The sequence below is a fragment of the Macaca mulatta genome, chromosome 8, assembly GCF_049350105.2.
Source record: "Macaca mulatta isolate MMU2019108-1 chromosome 8, T2T-MMU8v2.0, whole genome shotgun sequence".
Taxonomy (NCBI): Eukaryota; Metazoa; Chordata; class Mammalia; order Primates; family Cercopithecidae; genus Macaca; species Macaca mulatta.
Genome location: NC_133413.1, coordinates 24763268 through 24773579, shown reverse-complemented (window position 1 = coordinate 24773579; position 10312 = coordinate 24763268).

The window sequence follows — 10312 nt, the reverse complement described above, 5'->3', positions numbered from 1 at the left end:
GGAAAGTAAACATGTGTGAGAAAACAGGAACTAGAGAGGGGTAAGGAATGTAACCATACATAGGAAAACAGGAATTAGAGAACAGGTAAGGAAGAGAGGCTGGTCAACAGGAAGCATGTGGTTGGTTAGGCAATTACGGTGGTGAGGGGCCTGGCACCTCACTGTTTAGATGCAGTGATCTCAGGAAGTTTCAGCTCCTTGATACTGTCTGGGAAGCTTGATGGTGGGTTTCCTGATAAAGGAACTCAGTTAAGACAAACGTAACTTTTTCAAGTTTTAACACCGGGAGGATAAACTTCTATGTTTTTTCAAAGAAACCATAAACATCAGCTCTATGGGACATTTGGGCTGCTTTCAGTCCTCCTTTCTACTTATCAACTCCCCAATCCTGAGGAACCTGGCCCTGGATCTTCCAGGATGCATCATGCTGAGAAGGGGCGTTGTGGGCAGCTCCATGCCATGGGTGACCTCGTGGCCACCCAGGAATCACAGGTTAATCTAATCCTACAGTTTTCTTCTGAAACACAGATTTATAAATGTTACTATTCTTTTCAAATAGCTATGCTGTGTTAATTGTCTTTATTGTTTTCAGAGTTTTCCTGTTTCCTATAGATTTCCTCTCCTGATTATTGCCTTTTTTTTTTTTTTTTTTTTTTTTTTTTTTTTTTTTTTTTTTTGAGACAGAGTCTTGCTCTGTTATCCAGGCTGGAGTACAGTGGTGCATCTCACCTCACTGCAAGCTCCGCCTCCCGGGTTCAGGCCATTCTCCTGCCTCAGCCTCCTGAGTAGCTGAGACTACAGGCACCCACCACCACACCCAGCTAATTTTTTTTTTTGTATTTTTAGTAGAGACGGGGTTTCACCGCCTTAGCCAGGATGGTCTCAATCTCCTGACCTTGTGATCCACCCGCCTCGGCCTCCCAAAGTGCTGGGATTACAAGCATGAGTCACCGCGCCCGGCCATGCCTTTCTTATACTTATTCTGGGTTTATATTGTTCTTCTTTCTCCAGCTTTTAAGTGGAAACCTGGATCATTGTTTTCTTTTTTTTTTTTTTTCTTTACTAATATAAGCACTCATAATCTCTGTTCTGTAGTTACATCTTATAAATTTTGATATTTTGCATTATCATTTAGTTTGAAATATTTCTGATTTCCACATAGTTTCTTCTCTGGCCCATGGTTGTTTAAATTGCAAATATGGAAGTCTTTTCTATATATCTTATTCTTGTTGCTCTAATTCAATTCTTCTGCAACCTAAATAATATATTCTGTACAATTTCAATTCTTTTAAATTTATCAGGAATGTTTTTAAGGTCCAGAATAGGGTCTACCTTAGTGAACATATGCACTCAAAACGAATCAACATTCTACAGTTGTTGAGTATAGTACTCTATAAATGTTTATTAGCTCAAGGTGGTTGATAATTGTTTCAGATTATGACTTCGTTGATTTTTTTTTTTTACTAATTCTATCAGTTGTTCAGCAAGGGATGTTAAAAATCTCTAGCTATGATCATGCATTTATTTCTCTCACTAATTCTGTCCATTTCTGCCGCAAATCTTTGAAGCTCTATTATTAGGTACACGTATATTTTTAATATGTTTTTAAACTTTTAGTTTAGGTTCAGGGGTACCTGTGCAAGTTTATCATACAGGTAAACTTGTGTCATGGGGGTTTGTTGTACAGATTATTTCATCACCCAGGTACTAAGCCTAAGTACCTAATAGTTATTTTTTCTGATACTCTCCCTCCTCCCACTTTCTACCCTTAAGTAGGCTCCAGTGTCTGTTGTTCCCCTCTTTGCATCCATGTTAGGTGCATATATTTTTTTAGTGTTACGTCACTCTGATGAATTGACCCTCTTGTCATTATACATCCCTCCTTATCTTTGCTAATATGCCCTATCTTGAATCTACCTTCTTTGACATTAAGAAAGCCACACTAGCTTTCTCACGCTTAATAGTTGTGTTTTATATATTTCCCCATCTTTTACTTTCAATCTATCTGAAGCTTTATATTTAAGGTGCGTATATTTTAGGTAGTTTATAATTTCAACTTGCTTTTTTCCAGTTGGGGAAACTTCCTTTTAATTGGTTTGTTTATTCTGGTTACATTTATTGTTGTGGCCAAATTTGGAAAATACAATCTCTCACAACTTATTCCTTTCTCCTTTGTTTTTAAAGGATATTTTCACTGGGTGTGAATAACAAGTCAACAGCTTTCTTTCACCACTTCACACATCCTGAGCTTCCGTTGTTTTGAGTCAGCTGTCATTCATATCTCTGTTCCCTGTGAATGCATAAAATTTACTCTATATGATTGACTATGATGTATCCAGGTAGGGTTTTCTTTACATTTATTTTTCTGAGGGGTTTATGAGCTTTTTGAATGTGTAAGTTGATGTTTTTTTCACTACATTTGAGAATAGATCAACCACTTTTTTCCTCATCTTTTCCAGCCATTTCTTCTCGGTCCCTGGTTCCATGTGTAGTGCATGATATTCTACTACAGGTCACTGAGACTCACTTCCTTGTTTTCTTTCAGTCCCATTTTCCCTTGTACTTCAGATGGAATAGTTTCCACTGATCTCTTTTCAAGTTCACTCATTCTTCTGTAATGTTCAATTGCTCTCTCTCTCTCTCTTTTTTTTTTTTTTTTTGAAACGGAGTGTTTGCTCTTGTTGCCCAGGCTGGAGTGCAGTGGCATGATCTCGGCTCACTGCAACCTCCACCTCCTGGGTTCAGGCGATTCTCCTGCCTCAGGCTCCCGAGTAGCTGTGATTACAGGCATCTGCCACCACACCTGGCTAATTTTTTGTATTTTTAGTAGAGACGGGGTTTTGCCATGTTGGCCAGGCTGGTCTTGAACTCCTGACCTCAGGTGATCCACCCGTCCTCAGCCTCTCAAAGTGCTGGGATTACAGGCGTGAGCCACTGCACCCAGCCCTGTTCAATCTCTCTTAAGAAAATCCAAATATATTTTTCATTTCAGAGAGTGGAATTTTCAGTTCTAAAATTTCCATTTGGTTCTTCTTTTATAGTTATCATATGTATGCCGAAATGCCTTATCTTCCACTCATGTCAACAATCTTTTCTGTAGACCCAGCATATATTTCACAGCTCCCTAAAAGAGATTCTATTATGAATCAGCATTAAAAACCGCTGTGAAGGCAGAAACTCTACCTAGAAGAATGAGGTTTTTTTGTTTTTGTTTTTTTGAGACAGGATCTCACTGTGTTGCCCAGGCTGGAGTGTAGTGGTACAATCATGGTTCATTGCAGCCTCAACCTCCTGGGCTCAAGAGATCCTCCCACCTCACCCTCCTGAGTAGCTAGAATTACAGGCACAGGCCACCACACCTAGCTAATTTTTGCATTTTTTGTAGGAACAATATTTTGTTGTATTGCCCAGGCTGGTCTTGAACTCCTGAACTTAAGCAATCCACTTGCCTCAGCCTCCCAAAGTGCTGGGATTATAGGCATGAACTACCGTGCCCAGCCAGGAATGAGTTATCTAACGAGGAGTAACAATAACAGAAAATGTTTATTACCTCCTGCATACAATGATTTTACAAGTACTTAGTGAGAATTGATTATGTACCAGGCAAAATGTATGCCAAGATTAAAATATGCAGTACCTGCTCTAAGGGACTTCCCACATTAGTAGGGAAATAGTAGAACAATTGTTATACAATGTGCTGTTTTTCATAATGCTCTCTCCCCCCCACTCCACCCCGATTATTTCTATTTCTTACTAAGGCTGTTTCTTTGTATATTATGTGTTCTGTAACCCTTATGAAATGAATGCTCTTGTAAATACATTTTCTAAAGGGTTATCTGCTATATTTTGTGCACATTCATCCACATATACATGTGTTAAATTACTATTGTTATAACTTACAATTTTTAAGTATGCAATCATACCTAATATCATGATTTTTTTTTCTTCTCCCTTTCAGGAGACCTGCCTCTGTTTTTGTTCTATATCATGTTGCATAGGTCGGAACTCTCAGGACAAAGTTGAAGGGTGTTTAGCGAAGGCAGGCATTTTGATCTTGATTTGATTTCATTGGGAAAACTTAGGCCTTTCACCATTAATTGGCTCTTGTTTTCTTACAGAAATTCTCATCATTGTGAAGTGTCCTCCTGTTCCGTTCTAAAAGCCAGAATAGGTATCTGATTATCCAAAATGCCTTTTCAGCCTCCATTGAGACTGTATGTTTGCTTATTGATACTATTGTTATGGTACCTTATTTTTGAACACATTTACATTCTTGGAATAAGTTTTTACTTGAGATTTTCCTAAGTACCCTCAGATATATGAAAGTCGTTAGTCTCCTAAAAGCCAGTGAGGAAGTAGCTGTCTCTTGTCTACGTGGTGGAAATTGCCTAAAAGGGGCAGAAAAGGACTTTCTGGGGGTGGTGGAAATTTCCTGTGTCTTGATTGCATAATGGTTACATGTGAGTATACAGTTGTCATAGATGAAATGAAACAAGAAGTGAACAGTTGAGGCCAGGTGCGGTGGTTCACGTCTGTAATCCCAGTACTTTGGGAGGCTAAGGTGAGCAGATCGCTTGAGCTCAGGAGTTCAAGACCAGTCTGGGCAACATGAGGAAACCCCATATCCACCAAAAATTAGTCAGGTGTGGTGGTGTGCACCTAGTCCCAGCTACTCAGGAGGCTGAGGTTGGAGGATCGCTTGAGCTCAGGAGACCAAGGTTGCAATAAGTTGAGATCGCACCACTGTACTCCATCCTAAGTGACACAGTGAGACCCTGTTTTTTTTTTTCTTTTAAACTGAACAGTTTACTGCATGTAACTTATGCCTCAGTGAGCAAACAGGCACAGAGAATCGGTGAACTCTACAGGATGGGAGGTTTATCTTCATTTCCATGGAGGGGAGGTGACCTGTGCCAGGTCCCACAGCTGACTGCTTCTCAGGGTCAAGGTTGGAATCCAGAACTCCCAATTCTAAGGAGATTCTCCATTGTCTTTCACAGACACCTAAAAGCTGAAGGGTCTCAGGTGAAATAGATGAATGAATATCAGTGAAAGTCATCTGTTTCTTTTCATGTTTTTTAAGTAAGGCTGTACAAAACACAGACTCAAATTCCAGGCTCTCTCTGTCTATAGGGAAGGTGGTGTGCAGTGCATTGCACAAAATCTCATTTAATCTCTTCTAAAAAGAAAATAAGACCAGGACTCCAAAACCACTAAGCCAAAGGGAAAAGTCAAGCTGGGAACTGTGTCAGGCAAACCTGCCTCCCACTTTACTCCTAAATAAGATAGCTACAAGGATAGAAAAGCTACAAAGCTCCCTCCCAATTTGCCCACAAAGAAATTCTTTATGGGCTTCAAGATCCTTACCCTAAAACAGTTCTGCTGAGTTTCACCCTGGTAATGTACATTGACAGCCGATCTTCACAGGTGTGGGACAGAAAGTCATCCCTCTGCTCACCTGAGATTGCATATCTGACTGCCTCCTCTGCTCTATTGTTTATGTAAAAATGCAAGTTCACTTGGGAGGCTGAGGCAGGAGAATGGCGTGAACCCGGGAGGCGGAGCTTGTAGTCAACCGAGATCGCGCCACTGCACTCCAGCCTGGGCGACAGAGCGAGACTCCCCCTCAAAAAAAAAAAAGAAAAAAAAAATGCAAGTTCACTGAGCCAAAGGCATAAGTGACTATTCCTCTACCTCTACCCATATAGCCTACATATATGTTGTGTATTCAGTGAAAGGCTGATCGAAGACCAAAAGAATGCAACCTTGTGTCTCTTATCTACCTATGATCTGGAAGCCTCCACTTCCAGTTGTCCCGCCCTTCTGGACCAAGTCAATGTACATTACACATATTGATTAATGTCTCATGTCTCCCTAAAATATACAAAAGGAAGCTGACACCAACCACCTTGGGCACATGTCGTCAGGACAGCTTAAGGCTGTGTCATGGCCGCTTGCTTAACCTTGGCAAAATAAACTTTCTAACTTGATTGAGACCTGTCTCAGATATTTTGGGTTCATACCCTCACAGGCCCCAGTTCTGGGCAGGGTTGCTCTGTCTTGGGGTTCGCTTCTTGCTCAGGGTCTGTTTGCCCCTACCTACCTCTGTTCCAGCCTCAGGGAATGAGGCTAAGCTGGGTGTAAACAGAGGTTCCCTACCCCAGGCCCTGTGCTTTCCACAGATGCAGAAGTGGCCGCCCTGGGACCTGCTCCCATGACAAGCGCAGCCTAGGCAGCCTCCTTCCTCCTCTGAGCACCCGCTGTAGCCACTCTCTCTCCCTCCCTGGGGCTCTCACCCATTTTGCTTTCTGCCTCTGTATGTCCATCCATACTCCCCGGTGGGTTTTCAATCCCTCTTTGAGGTAGATTCTCTGGTGACCTAGGCTCTCTGTGGACTGGAGGTGGGTGGGCGATGGAGCAGTAGGTTCGCCCACGCAGGGGGCTCTCCGGGTTCCCCCATTGGGTTCTGGGCCTGTTGTGGGACCCTCTGCACTTTCTGAACTGACTCCCAACTCACCTGGCTGTCTCCATGGCTTTCTCCCACGCAGCTCAGAGGCTGTTCTTTGATAACTCCTGGTCATCAGGAGAGAGCAGGCCGTGGGAAGACAAGTGGCTCTAACCCTGGGGGAAGCCATGTTGTCCAAGCCCAGGCCCTTCTAGGACCTTGGCTGCCTCCCCTCGACGTCCTCCAGGGCGGCTGGCTGGGAAGCCGCGCGTGTGCTGCCCTCTACAGGCTGCTCAGCCTCCCTGCAGCTCAGCCCAGCCCAGGGCTCCAAGTGAGGCCCAGAAGCCCACGGGCAGGGCAGGGGGAAACCCCGGAGCAGCCCCTCCCCCGCTCTGGGGAAGGCTGACAACGTCCGGGCACGCCTAGGCCTCTTGAGAGCTGTGGGCAAGAGGGAGATCGGGTTCTCCAGGGCAAGGGGAGCGGGATATGTGTCTGTCAGGTTCCTGCAGGGCTGAGCAATCTGGATACACTTATGGGGATGCAGGGAAGGCCGGGGCAGAGAAAGTGAAGGTTAGCCCAGGGCTGGAGGAAGCCGCAGGAAAGTGTCCACGGGACTCCCCCAGCGACAAGGGCGGGCCGCCTCTCAGGGACCCACTGACTCTTCCCGGACAGCTATCAGAGCTGGATGCAGGAACCCGGCTGCCCAGAGAACCCTCCTGAGAGGCTGTGGGTGAGCCAGGCGAGCACTGGTGTCCCTGTCCCCAGAGGGAGGGGCAGGCAGAAGAGAGAGTGGGGGAAGGAAGTATGAATTCCGGTCCCCAGGAACCTGGCACTTTAAACTCCGGGGAATCAGTTGCAGGAAACATCCCCAGTAGGCCAAGCGCGAAGGCAGAGAGGGGAGGAAGGAAGAAAGGAAGGAGTTCAGCAGGAGCACAGCCCTGGCCTCCTGTCACTCAGATCCGATTCACAGGAGGAGGGGAGAACAGGGAGAAAACAAAAAACACACCTCTTTTAATATAAGATTTCATGTTTATTTTGGTCAAAATTCATAAACATATGAGCATTTTCTGCATGACGTGCTTCCTTGTATTGTTTGATATTACAACATGGTCTTCAAATAGGTTCCATGGGGCAGAAGCATCAAAGGACATTAATCACCAGGGACACACTGTTAAGTGGCTGTCGTGTGTCATGTGCTGTTTGGCCTGGGGATAAAGCAAATCCCATACAAACCAAACAACTCCAGAAAACCCCAACAATTTCATGTTGTCAGGAAGCTTACTTTAAAAGAATAAGCTTAACAAACACTGATACGGCTGACACTCGAGATGCATCTTCAAGGAAGGCCTCTGCGGAAGGGACAAGGGAGCTGGGGCTGGGCTGGCTCCCTCTGGGCTTTGAGGCCGAGCGTCCTGCACAGAAGGCCCTGCAAAAGCAAAAACCAGGAGGCAGCAGCACCCTGTGCCTTCCAGATGTGCAGGGGACAACACGTGGGACGCCAGATGGAAGTGGGAGAGGACGGAAGTGCGAAGACCAGAAAGGCCACCCACTCCTCAAACTCCACGGACACAACACTCTGAATGTGCCTAAATCTTCAGGCAATTCTAACTTTGTCTCAGCCAAACCAGTCCCAGAACAAAACTACACACAATGCCTTTAGATGGAAAAGACCAAAATTCCTTGAATGACTACATCCATAATTTATCCTACCACAACTGGACTACTATGGAGAAGAGTTTGTTGGAAAGAGGCTAAAATGATTACTGAAGGTTTGTTTTGTTTTGTTTTGTTTTGAGACAGAGTCTGGCTCTGTCGCCCAGGCTGGCGTGCAGTGGCGTGATCTCGGCTCACTGCAAGCTCCGCCTCCTGGGTTCACACCAGTCTCCTGCCTCAGCCTCCCGAGTAGCTGGGACTACAGGCGCCCGCCACCATGTCTAGCTACTTTTTTTTTTTTTTTTTTTTTTTTTTGTATTTTTAGTAGAGACGGGGTTTCACTGTGTTAGCCAGGATGGTCTCGATCTCCTGACCTTGTGATCCGCCCGCCTCGGCATCCCAAAGTGCTGGGATTACAAGCGTGAGCCACCGCGCCCAGCCAAATGATTACTGAAGTTTTTAAATAAAATAATAGAACGTGACACAAGGGCAAAGCCTTAATGTGTCGGCCATTCTAGGTCCTGTTGTCGTAATGTTTAAGAATTGAAATTTCTGAGATGAGCCAGATGCTTACAGAGAAGCCAAGCGACTCAAATAGGGAATCTGTACCCTAAAATGCAGCTCAGGAATCTCTACCATAAAATGCAGCCCAGGGACTCAGGGTCACAGACCACCAGAAGGGAGAGGGGCCCATCCACTCCGGAGTCGGCAACCATTTCACACCATTCCCAAGCACTGTCCACTCCTCCCTCCTGATGCCATGGCAGATCCCGGGGCAGATAAAGACTCGCTGTGCCCTGAGCCCAAAGGAGGCCCAAGGTTCACTAATGTTCAACGGTAATGGCGCTTGAAAGAGAAGCTCTTCACAGTCTCAGATCTAGCATAATTCTCACTGTCCTCATCTGCTGTGGACACGTAGGAAGATGCAGTTCCATGACGGTCCCAGCAGGACAAACCAGAGACATGGCTTCCCAAAGATACCATGCTCTTCAAAATCCTGGGCATATGTAAACGTCTACTTATAAATAAGTATTTACTTATAAATAAATATAAATATTTATTTATTTCTAAATATTGTTTATTTGTAAATAAATACCTCTATATACCTCTAAAATCATCAACTAAGACAGACCGGCCCCTTGAAAAGTTGCCAGCCATCAAACCCTGGTCCACTCTGAGGGAGTAGGAGGGAGAACTGGAACACAGTCAGTGCCTCCCACAGAGGGAGGATTTCTCCCCTCATCGCTAGTCATTTTTGACTGCTGATTTTCACAGGCAGCCCATGTAAACAGCCTAACAAATGCATTTCCTAAAATTTTTCCATGCTTACATCAACGTGCACAAAAATAGGAAAACAGAAAGATGTACATCATATAGTTTTAGGCAATACAGATGTTTCTCTACTTAAGATGGAGGTAAGCCCCAATAATCCTGTCTTAAAGCCGAAAAATCTAAATTGAACCATCGTAAGTCCACATGCTCATGACTTAGCATGGGGCTATGTCTTGATAATCTCATCGTAAGTTGAAAGAGCCACATTTAAAACGCATGTAATACCCAGATAAACCAGTTATAAAGTTAAAAAACTCTAAGTCAAACCCCTGTGGTATTACACCATCTGTAGTTAAATGTCATTAAATGCACATACCAGTATAGATGGGACTTACAATATAAGAAAGCTTTTTTCTCATGATGACTTCTCTCATAAAAAGGACTTCTCTCATGATGAACTGAAAAAAATGACATCCTAAAACCACCCTTAATACACAATCATATAACTCTATGCCACCAACATCTTATATAAATTTCCACAGTTTGATTATCACACAGAATATTTCGTAAAAATTACTCCAAGTGCATTGACAAAGTTCTAGGACCTTTGGTAAGCTGCACCATATTGGATGGTAGAGTTAATTGAGGCATGGGTCCAGTAGTAGACTGTTTCTTCCAGGCTGCTTCTCTTTGTAGGAGAAAAGGTAAACGAAGGAAGCTCTAGTTTCCTGAAGAGATTCTTTCACACGTAGGATGCAGCAGAGCCTGCATCACCTTCTTCATAGAAGAACTTTTTGGAGACCACCAGTTGGTCCTGAATTATTTCCTTTGCATGTCTTTCAGTGTGTGAGGCCTCCAGCAAGGTGTTGACTGAAGAAGAAGAGAGGAATTCAGGGTCTTGATGCTCCAGAGACAATCAGCACAGGATCGGCATAGGACCCC